This window comes from Lagenorhynchus albirostris, chromosome 1, assembly GCF_949774975.1.
Source record: "Lagenorhynchus albirostris chromosome 1, mLagAlb1.1, whole genome shotgun sequence".
Classification (NCBI taxonomy): domain Eukaryota; kingdom Metazoa; phylum Chordata; class Mammalia; order Artiodactyla; family Delphinidae; genus Lagenorhynchus; species Lagenorhynchus albirostris.
The window spans coordinates 189,946,205-189,957,736 of NC_083095.1; the positions used below are offsets into that span (position 1 = coordinate 189,946,205).

The window sequence follows — 11,532 nt, forward strand, 5'->3', positions numbered from 1 at the left end:
CTCTAGATTCTTCGATTCCCACATTGTTCTAGAAGAAACTCTGGTCACCTCAATCCACGCTGAGAATTACTGACTGGAAATCCACATGTCTGGTGTTTGTTTTTGTGTTTTTGAGCCTGAGATTAGAAAGGCTTTAGGTGCTGAACCTCTTCCCCGGGGTGGGGGTGGGGGGGTGGTGAGTGGCCAAGAGTTCGAAAGCCCAGCTCTGGATTTCCGTAGCCTCTCGGTAAGGCCTTACTCCCCTCATCCGTGAAACGGGGATAATAACCGTCCCTGGTTCTCGGGGTTCAATGAGTTAGTAAGTGTCAAGTTCTTAGAATAGCGCCTGATATAAGGAGCCCTCACGAAGTCCCAGGGACTCTTATTACCCCCGCAGGAGTGTGACAAATGGACAGAGCCCTCTGCCTAGGCCAGGTTGGAGCCGTAGTCGGAAAACAGAAAGTTTTGCATTATTTAAGCCTGGCCACGGCGCACGCCGAGGCCTGCATCACTTCGAACTGCAGTGTGAAGGGGTCAAACGGGGACTTCTTCAGAGCGACTGAAGTTTCTCTCTGTTACACTTTAAACACAGTCTCGCCAGGTGTCCTGGGAGCAGGACGAATTAAGATAGTCTCGGCCAGCGAATGAAATCCAGGGTTTGGAATCCAAAGAGACAGAAGCCCGAGCAGCGTCAGGCAGCTGGATGGGCAGAAAATTGTCCCCTTTTGGTGTTTTCTTTTCATCCACAGACTTTCGTACGTGTCCTTGGGCATCTGTCACTCCCAGGGACCATCAGGCTTGGCTGGAGCGATGCAGTCCTTGACACTGGGTTCTGAAGACTCCGGGAACATGCGTTCATTGCTGTTGTTTGGAAAACCAGGTGAGCTTCTGTGCGGCTCAGCACCCCTGGGTGCCGGCTGGAGGGGACTCTGGGCGGCTGGAGTGTATGCTCAGCCTGTGATCCCGCAGCCTTGCCTGCCCAGCCCCAGGGACCAGCTCCCTCGCAGTCGGGGGACATTCTTTCCTGGGGGCATCCCTGAATTTTCCTGGGCATCTACAACTGCAGTCACCCGCTCACAATTCTCATTTCTGCTCCCACCTTGTAAACTTTCGCAGCCAAGCATTTGCCAGAGCCCTGGGGCCACCACCTGCGTTAGCCTCCAGCCAAGCAAGGACCTGCAGGGAGGCATAGACTTGAGGTTCTAGTTTACATTTTTTCGAATGAATGTTAAAACAAAAACATAACTACTGAAATTAAAAATGCTTGTCTGTGCAACACCAAGGTCACCCAGCTTGCCTTGGACGGACCGTCATCACACTTTGGGATGAAGAAAGTAAACATGACAGAACTGTGATCAGAGCCAAATAAATTTCATCTTTGTTACAAAATAAATTGACGAGGACTTTAAAGAATTACCTCCTCACGGCATTCCTTTAAAACTTAATTTCTGGGGCAGTGGTTAAGAATCCACCTGCCAATGAAGGGGACACGGGTTCGAGCCCTGGTCCGGGAAGATCCCACATGCCGCAGAGCAACTAAGCCCGTGCGCCACAACTACTGAGCCTGTGCTCTAGAGCCCGCAAGCCACAACTACTGAGCCCACGTGCCGCAACTACTGAAGCCCGCGCGCCTAGAGCCTGTGCTCTGCCACAAGAGAAGCCACTGCAATGAGAAGCCCGTGCACCACAACGAAGAGTGGCCCCCGCTCGCCACAACTAGAGAAAGCCCGTGTGCAACAATGAAGACCCGACGCCGCCAAAAATCAATCAATCAATAAAACCTTAATTTCTGTGTTCTTAGAGGAGGTAATCATGTCATTGTTCATAGAATAGTGGTTTCTGATTGTGTGTTGCATCTTTATGCCTAAACACACGTTTTCACATAAAAAAAAAAAAACCACTGGTTTTCAAAAAAGATGCAAGAGGCTTTCACTGCCAGAGCTGCGAGGGTCCTTAAACGGTCAGAGAACCCTGTCTGAGACATGAGTACGCTGAGGCTCTAGAGCAGCTGAAGGGAAGTCCACGCAAACCAAGGTGAGGCGCTGGTTCCCCCTGTGCCCCCCTCCTTCCCAGAAGATGCCCCTTGCTCCCTTGCCCTCTGCCGGATCCCAGCCCCGTACATCAGAGGCCTTGCTCCCACTCTCCCTGCCCTCCTGGGAGCCTCTGTACGTCCTCTGGCTTGGGCACCTCCTCCTGGCTGCTCTCCAGACCGTCTTCCCCGGACCCGCCACATCCAGTGTATCCCACATTTACAGGCGGCTCCCTGCAGGCCACCCTAGAGACACAAAGGGGAATGGAAGCCAGTCCCAGGCTCACACCAGCGGCACTTGGCCTCTGGGGCGACCCTCTGGCCTCAGCCTCCGCCATCACACTCTGAGGGCTGCTGAGGGTCTCTGGCAGGGCCTTCCTGGAACTGTGATTCCGGAGGTGGGAGGCCTTGGTGTCTGGCGGAGGGAACCAGACCACATGGGAAGATGTCTGCTCGGTTTCGGGGGTTTTGTTAGATGCTCCACAGCTGGGGCTCTGTTAGCTGGTCCCAGAAATTGGAGTCCATGGAATGTCAGTGTTCCTCGAGAAGATCTATGAGAAGCAGGCCCTGTGATCAAGGCAATTTGGGCAACACTGCAGACTCTAATCTCCCTTTGGAGCACGATACCGTGCTAGCTTACGAAGGACTCCCAGGAATCCTAGGGTGGAGAAACTTGTTCAGCCCAGCGCGTCCCCATCTTATCTGATCACAGAATCCTTTCCTGGCAGACGACATCTGGAGAGGACGGAGAACACTGGATTCTCCTACGGTCCAGCTCAAAACCCCGATATCTCGTTTCCTCTGATCCGGTGGCGAGCTCTCAAAATTTGGGACAGATTGATTTTTCAGGGACGGTAACAATTTCTGATAATTGCTGGTTAGAAGCCTTCCCTCCCCCTCTCTCCCATAAGAAACTTAACCACAGGGGGAAAAAAATGAAGTTCTGGCCTCGAATGGAAGTAAACAGCTGGAGCTGATGAATTCCAGAAGCAAGTATCCGTCTAAGCATCTATGTGAGAGAGAGATGCATGCCACGGAGGCTATGTAAATATAATTACTTCTAAGTAGAATACCTTCAACATTTCCCATTTTCCATGAGGTAGCAGGGAGGTCACGGTGAGGCCAGTTGTCCAAATATGGCTGCCGATCCCTCTGAGTCAGCAAAGTGTATTAAAAAAAAAGATCTTTGGGAGAGAAATTTCTATTTTCATATTCTAGTTAAGTCTCTCCAAATGTATGGGATATTATATTTAGAGCTGTGGTTTTCAAACCTGTTTCCAAAGTATGAAAAAAACCCCTTTCGAGGAGAATCATACTCAAAACCCCTTCCCACAAGCCCCAGGCCAGCTTCTGAGGCAGCCTCAGGAGACCCCAGGAATCCGGTCCGGACATCTGTGCTCTGGGGCCTTGGTGCTCAGAGGCAGGCCTCAGACCAGAAACTTCTCGTCACCCGGGCGCCTGTTGGAAATGCAGCCTCTGGGCTCCACCCAGACCTGCCTTTACACTCCGCCTCCAGGGAATCTGGGTGCACGTTAACGCTGAAGAGGCAGATACGGGGATTTCTTCCTCGATTGGATCATTCTAAATACCAGAATGAGGCTTCTTGAAAGTTAGTCTGGAAATGTTCGACACCCAGCCCGGCGACCGCTCTGAGTAGGTAATCCAAGCGAGTGCTGTCATCTGCTTCATGCCTCTCATCTGCAGAATCTACTGTGTACCCCTCCTCTCACAGAAATGGCAAGAGAAGAAGTGAGGGTGGCCTGGGAAGAGGCAGAAGAGAGAGCAAAACGGTTAAAAGGAGAGAATGTGAACCAGAGTGCCGGGGCTTGAACCGAACACTCCCACCAGCTCCCCGCCTCCCACCCCCGGGTGGAATCGGGAGGGTTGATTAAGGTCCTGTCCTATTATCCCCATCATCACAGGGGGGCGGGGGGTGATGGCCACGGTGAACATGATGATGGCACCTATCAAACGACTGATAAGCAGGAAGCACCTGGAATCGCCTGGGCGGCCGGTCAGGGCCGTCACTCCCGAGTCAGTGGGCTCTAGACGCGTGCCCCGGGCGGTGCTTGTAGGCACCTGGGCTGGGAGCTCTTCCGGGCCCGGGGTGCAGCGGGGGCCTCCCGGGCAGCCCCTCTGCGGGGTGGTGCTGGCGGCCGGGAGCCTTTCTGCATCGTGCTCACAGCCCCCGCAGCCTCTCTGGTTTCTTGGCACCGTGAACCACTTGGTCTCAGTCCAGGGATTTGCTCTTATAGAAAAGAGAGGAAAAAATTAGAAAAGTTGTGGAAAACTGACACAAGGAATTAGGTCACCCTAGAAATGCTAAGACACCAGCAAAGCCCTTGATTAGGAGGATTTCATTTGGGGACCTCTGATGGCCGCCAGGCCCTGGCTGTGTAGGCAGAGAATTCCAGATGGGACAGGCAGGCGGGTGAAGGCCAAGACGATCTGCCTCCTGACCTCCGCCTTTCTGCTGCCGAGGGCAAGCCGCGGGGCTGCCCCACCGGTGAGGGTCTTGGACCTGGGGTCTGGGAGTTTGGGATCCTGATGTGATGACCGAAGCAGGCTGCCCCTCCTCGTGGGATTCAGCATCGAGCTCCCCTACCAGCAGAACGCTAAGCCGCCCTCCCCTCCTTCGGCGGCCTCATCATTGGACTTTCGCTTCCTTGGTTTTGATGCCAGCGTCGTGTTCGCAGAGACGGAGCAATTGTCACCATTTGCCCTGCAAAACACCTCGGATGATGAAAGCTCGTCTTCCACTCTGCTGTAAGCCTTTAAGCCACTTACCAGACTGTTCTTACTATAAATGCATCTCTGCATAGACAGTCACCAGCCTCTGGAACACATTTACACCTTGGAGCGGCGGAATGCATTTTAATGGCATTAGTAAGAGCTGGGACCCGAGCAAAGCGGTAAGGCCCTCTCTTGCTCAGTTCAAGGCGGCTGGATGGGGCAATGGACCACCTGTCTCGCAGGAGCCGGGCTGCAGGGAAAGGGATGCTGCGACCCGTGCTGAGTGAGAAGGGAGGGCTTGAAAGGAAAGGGGGCTTGTAGGTGGTGGTTGGATTTAACCGAAAAAAGAAGCAAAGGGAGAAAGGCTTGTGATGCGGTGGAATGAGCACCAGGCTTGCGATTAGCTCTGAGGCAAGTTATCTGCCTGTTTCCCCATCTGTAAAATGGGTGCAATGGTATCTATCTACTGCCGTGAAGAAGATGAAAGGGGGTTTCCGAATCCATTAAGCACCACATCATACGGCCTCTGCTGTTGATCGGGCACTGACTAGGAGACCGGCCCTGTGTTTGCAGCAACCCTGAAGGAAGGCAAGGGTGGCTGTGCCCATTTTACAGATAAGGAGAGCAAGACGGTTCCCTGACTTGCCCAGGGCCACGTGGCTGGCAGGCGGTGGAGCTGAGCTTTGGATGCAGGGCTGCCTGGCTGCGTCTTTACTTCGGGAAGGATGTGCTGTGTCTCCTGGTGACTGTGTAATGGGACAAAGCCACACGCCTGGAAACAGCGGCCTGAGTCCGTGAACTAGCTCCTCTTCTGCACGACTGCACCCCTGTGTGTACCCCGGCCCCTCTCCAGCGCCCACCACCCAGGAGCGGTGAGCTCTCTGGTCGCTTGCAGTGCCGGCCACCCTGAGCCAGGGCAACAAGGAGCCAGACTTGCAAAAGTCCTTCTCCTCCAGAGTCCTGTGTCCGGCTGCTTAGACGGCAGGTGGGACCAGGACGCCGAGCATCTCTGCCAGGCCCTGGCCGGCAGCCGGCGCCTCTCTGGGTCTACACTTACAGAGGGGAGAGTGCAGACCTCCCTCACGTGGCTTCTAGAGCGGGACAGCCCACTGTCACGGCAACTCCAGTCATTCCCCAAGCACCCACTGAGCTCACTTATTCTAAAGGCGCTCAGTGTGAAGAGAAACCCGTCCCTGTTTTCCCTGCAAGGATGTTGGCCAGCCACCTCCGTCCAGTCTCCTGTTCTCTAGGTGAAACCTCCCTGCCCCCTTGTCTTCGGGGCTTGTGGGGCTGAGTTCTCAGAGCTGCCGGCTTCCTGCAGCCCGAGCTCTCCTTGCTCTGTCCACCCACGTCCGGTCTCCATCCTTCCCAGCTCAGGACCCAGAGAGATGACCAACCGTTCTCAGCCTCGACGGCTCGGGCGGAAGGTGGCAGCCCTGGGGGTGAGGCAGGCAGCGCTCTCGGCAGCAGCTGGCCCTAGGAGAGCTGAATAATTAGGGGATTCTGTAGGTGCCAGGTTCATGATCTGGGGATGAAGATGGGCTTTTCTGTGATTGTCCATGTTACATTGCTGATCCTTCATCTGCATTTATAGACCCCCAATTCCAAGAAAGTCTGGGAATTCTGAAAACCTGGAAATGTATCAGCCATTCCCCTTCCTGAGCCACTGGGAACATCAGAGAACGAAGCCGCCAGCTGGACCTCGTGCTCCACAGAGCGGGTGATGCTGGTTGGGAAAGGAGAGAGAGAGACAGAGAGACAGAGACAGAGACAGACAGAGAGACAGAGAGACGGAGAGGGAGAGAAAGAGAGAGAGAGGGAGGGAGGGAGAGAGGGAGAGAGAGAGAGAGGGAGAGAGACAGAGAGGGAGAGAGACAGAGAGGGAGAGAGGGAGAGAGAGAGGGAGAGAGAGGGAGGGAGGGAGGGAGGGAGAGAGGGAGAGAGGGAAAGAGGGAGAGAGAGGGAGGGAGGGAAGGAGGGAGGGAGAGAGAGAGAGGGAATGAGCTGGAATCCAGTCCAGCTGGACCCCAAAGCCCAGACTCTTTGTTCATACCTCCACCCAGCCCCTCCGTCCTGGGCTATCTGCCTGTCCAGGTCAGATGGGGAGGGGAGGGGAGGGGTCGGCTCAGCCCCCCAGGGAGCGGGGGCTCCCACCTCCTCTGCTCCCTCCCCTCCCCCTGTTAAAGTGCAATCGTGTAACTAACACATGTCAGATGAGCTCAATTTGGTAATTCTGGGCACCTGCAGTGCCGAGGGCCCGAGGGCCCATCCTGCACGGGGAGGGGCGGGCTTGGTGCGGCTGGCCCTGCCCACCCTCAGCCTGTGGTCAGGACTTTGCGACCAGGCTTGGGGGATGCTCCAGGAGCTACCGTATCCTCCCCATGTTCATGTTCCTAAGAAACCACTCTCAGATTGAGGGCTGAAAGGAAGGGGCAGAAGAGAAGAGAGCAGACGTCAGGGGAAGACTCAGGAGAAAGGAGACGGGCTGACGTGACGTGGATTCCCGTGAGCTCGAGCTTAACTTGCGTCCGATTGTAAGTTAATGCCCGCCTCCGAGATGATTTAATTAGAGGCAAATCCCACAGGCCACCTGTTGGTTTAGCTCTTTTTCCTGTCTGGTGGGGATGCTGGGACTCCCCGGGGGAACATGGAGCCATAGCCAGTGACTAGCTTCTCCTGGGGGAAATGAGTGAGAAAATGTTCAACCCCAGACCCCAAACTGTTAGATTTTCGTCCCTAATTGGAACGCAGACCCCTTGGTAACAGCGCACGCTTGTCTGCATCTCCCACGTGCGTGTTGTGTTTTCTTTATGGGGTTGGGAAGGGCGGGGGAAGGCGGGCTCGGCCCTGGTTCTGCTGGCGTCTGCACAGCGTCACCCCCGAGCTGGGTGTCTCTGATTAAATCACAGTCTCCCCACTGCTTCTTCACGTCAGGGGGGGACTCGCGTCAGGCCGCTCGTGCTACATACATGACTTCACAACGGTTCGCATTTCTTTTCTGCTGTTCATTCCCAAACAGCTGGAGGCCCGAGAGGGAATTCAAACCAAGTTGCCGGTGGATGGGCCCAGGGACTGATGCTGTCCTACAGGCATCCCCGGGACTAGGGCACAGGACGCGGGGCTGCGATATTGGCTCACGATGAGCCGTGGCCTCTGAGGACGGCGCCGCACCAGCCCCCCGGGCCCCCTCCTCCAAAGGCTTTGCTAAATCTACTCCTCAGAGGGTCACCCTTCCTGCCGTGACGTCCTCGCACCATCAGGTACTGTTTGGATCATTTTTGCCGTATCCACGTACCACATACTGTAGTCTGCTGCTTACTCCATCCTTTTTCCTTAAGTGGACTCACGTTTTTACTTCGATAAATTAGTTTATAAGGAAATGAACTACCGCCGCACTAAAGGGGAAAGTGGTATCGTTTGTCAGCCGTGGAAGTTACCATTTTAAAAAGCGCCATGAAAACCACGGTGTTCTCAGAATGTAGCTGCTGCCTGGGGCCGGCTCTCTGCCCCGCAGAGGGAAGGGCATCGCCGGGGGACACGCCGCGTGTTGGGGCTCCCTCTGACGTCACCAGGCGGGACGGGAAGCATCTCTCACCAGGGACGCAGGATCCCTCAGCTGGTCTCTGGGTTCCTGATGCTGGGGCAGCTCCTTGCCAGCACCCTGCCGTGTGGCCCCCGTCCTGCCGGCCATCAGGACCTCCTGGTCTCCAGCTCCGTGTGTCCCCGAAGTCCTCCCCTCTAGAAAAGCCTCTCCTTGGCCCCGGCACCATTGCCCTGCCTTCCAGATTCTTCCTCCCATTCACCCCGTTTGGAATTCTGCCCTTCCTCCCCGTCCTTTGTGGGCTGGTGCAGCAGAGGGCTGGGAGCTGTGTAGACATCTCCAGTCAGGAGGACCGCGGGGCCACCTCACTGACCCCAGCGTCCTGGGGCGTCACTCCAGGACGGGGCTCCAGGCGCACCAGCTGGGCCGGGGTGGTGGGTGTCTGTGGGCGCCCAGAGCCCACAGCTGGGCCGGGGTGGTACCAGCTGGCCGAAGGGCCTGTCGGCAGTCAGGGCTTGGCCTCCCGGCCTCCAGGTCCCCGGGCAGTGGGTGCCCAAGGGGCAGGCCGAGCCTGGCACGGTCAGTGCTCGCAGGACTGCCCCTGTGGGTCACAGATGCGCCCTCCATAGATTCAAACCCTGCAGCCGAGTGATGCCCACGTCCCTGTGCTGGACCCGGTGGTCGGCCCGGGGGCGGGCGCTGCTGGTAGCCGGGCAGGGGTCCCCCGCTGCTGCCCCCTCCCCTGTCTCACCCTCCCCCAGGGCCCCTCCTAGCCGGCAAGCACGTCTGCTCTAAGGTTCTCATGGGTATTGTGGCATCCATCCCTCCTGCCTCCCAGGTGTGTGCTTAGCCTGGGACCGCGCTGGAGGCAGATTGTTGATTCCAAGGTGAGGATGTCGAGCCGGTCTGGATGGAGGGGGTGGGTAGGCGGAGGGCAGCATGCCCCCCCGCCACGGCCGCGCTCGGCTCTGCGGCCGCCCGTTTCCTCCTGCAGGCTGTGGGGCTGTGCTCCGCCTCTGAGACCCTCCCTGGGGTGACGAGGGTCCCTCGGCAAACACCTGTTTCCGATTTCTCCCAGGCTTAACCTCAGGCTGGGGCAGTGATGCCGCTTCGCTGGGGTCCACTCCTGGGTGTGGCTGTGCAGTGTGCTTGCTCAGAGGGGTGGGGAAAGCCCAAGCCCACGTCCCGTGTCACTCAGGGTGGGAGACGCCGGGAAATAGAACTCACAGGGGTCGCGTCGGGGGAGACCAGAGTGCTGAGGAAAGCGCAGACAGGTGCTTCCGCGACGCTGAGTGACCACCCATCTCCCTGGCCCCGTGGAGGCCCTGGGACGGGCTCCCACCCGCCTGGCGTGAGGGCGGCAAGCTGACCGGTCAGGCTTTAAGCCCGGCCGTCCGACTCCAAGGCCAGGCGCTCTCACTACGGAGAGGGCAGATTCCCTCTGGCGCTCGTGCTCTCACACCTGTTGAAGTGTGAGCACTCGTAGAGACGAGGATGCTAAGGTAGTTGCATTCACTGCGCTTTTCCTTGTCCGACAGCTGCTTTTGCTAGACTGTCCTGGGCCCTGGGTTCCAGGCTTCCTCAGGAAAGAGAGGGAACCAAGGCCAAGCCTAGAGACACGATTCTTTGTTTTTAATTTTACCGAAGTCTGGTTGATTTACAATGTTATGTTAATTTCTCCTCTGCAGCAGAGTGACCCAGTTGTACATATATATTCTTTTTCATATTCTTTTCCATTGTGGTGTGTCACAGGATATTGAATACAGTTCCCTGCTTTTTTGTTTTTAAACTTTATTGAAGTCTAGCTGATTTACAATGTTGTGTTCACAATTCTTGGTTTGAAATGGAGACTGAAAAAAACAGAACAGTGCTCTCCGCCATCAGGGGCAGCAGAGCCACAGGCCTGCTGTGGCTGGATGGATCCAGCAAATGCTGGGGTCCTGGGGTCTATCTATCAGGGAGATGCAGGGCGCTGAGCATGGGGGCTCCCCTGCGTCTCCCCCTCACAGCCACCCTCCTCGGTGCTGCCTGCCCAGCCGGCCAAAGCACCCGTGGGCTTAGCTCGGCGGTGGCGGAGCGCCTGGGGACCCTGGGCAGACACACTGCAGCCCCCAGGACGATGGGGCTGACGTGCTCGACTGCCAACCCGGGCTCTGCAGCAAGAAAGCAACCACGCCTTCAGCCGGCCTGACACATGGCCCTAAGACTTTAATAAAGCAACTCTTTGACACAAAACATAGGGATGGTTCCTTGGACCTGTTTCAGTGGATCGTGTCGCTCTTTGCTCTTGGAGATGTTACAAGCCTGTGAGGGACACAGTCCAGAGTCTAGTTTTACAAGGTTTTTGCTTAGAAGTGCAACCGCGTGTTGGCTCGGCCGACGCACAGATCTTTGGAAGAGTTTAGGGGGGAGAAAGATTAAAGTGACTCTAAAACCACAAACTATGCACAGAATGTATTACGGACTTGAATTTGCGGGTTTTTGTTCTTTTTTTTTTTTCCTTGCCTCCTGCAGCTTGGGGCAATGGTTTCCAGAAGAGTCTGTTGTTTGGATTTAAAACTGCTTTGTGGAAATACTCTGTTCTCCAAGGTTCTGCGGGTCACGGAACAGTTGGCCGGAGTCCTGGTGGGCCCCCGGGAGGCTGGTTCTCTGGGTGATTCGGGCAGGGCTGGGCCTGGACTAGGGGCTCCGGGAGTCCGGCCTGGGTGGGAGTGGGGCCGGCCAGGTGAGCCCAGGGGCTGAACACCAGAAGTCCAGACCTCACTGGTCTCTTGTTTTCCTGCCTAATTTCTAGTTAAAGAAAGTGGGTCCTAGGGGCTTCCCTGCTGCTTTTGTCTTGTTTTGTCCTGAAGAGTTCACACCCTAGGGTGGGCCTTAGACACAAACCTCATCACCACCCTGACCTTCTGAGCTTCCAGCTGCTTCTGAGTCCAGGGTGGTTTTGATCATGGAACACAGTGTTGCGAGACCAGACTGGGCAGGAGGCTCCCGTGGCTGGGACTGCCCCTTCCTGTGTATCGTGGGTGGTGAGATCCCACACACAGTGGATCGCTGTTGCGTATCGTCCTGGGAGTGTGTCTTGTTTCCTAATCAGAGGGCGAGCTCTGTCAAGACAGACCCCATCCCTCATAGCTCCTTTCTTTGCTCTGGTGGTAAGAGGATTCAATACAGAATATGTGGAATCTAAAATAAGACACAAATCAACATATCTACAAAACAAAAACAGACTCGCAGACATAGAGAATAGATT

General features: G+C 56.0%; 1 long non-coding RNA gene across 1 annotated transcript; it reads left to right on the forward strand.

The window, feature by feature from the left end:
• Positions 1–732: 732 nt before the first annotated feature.
• Positions 733–1,779, forward strand: LOC132527484 (uncharacterized). Its single transcript, XR_009543007.1, has 2 exons — positions 733–859; positions 1,096–1,779. It is a non-coding gene; the product is annotated as an uncharacterized LOC132527484 (long non-coding RNA).
• Positions 1,780–11,532: the final 9,753 nt, after the last annotated feature.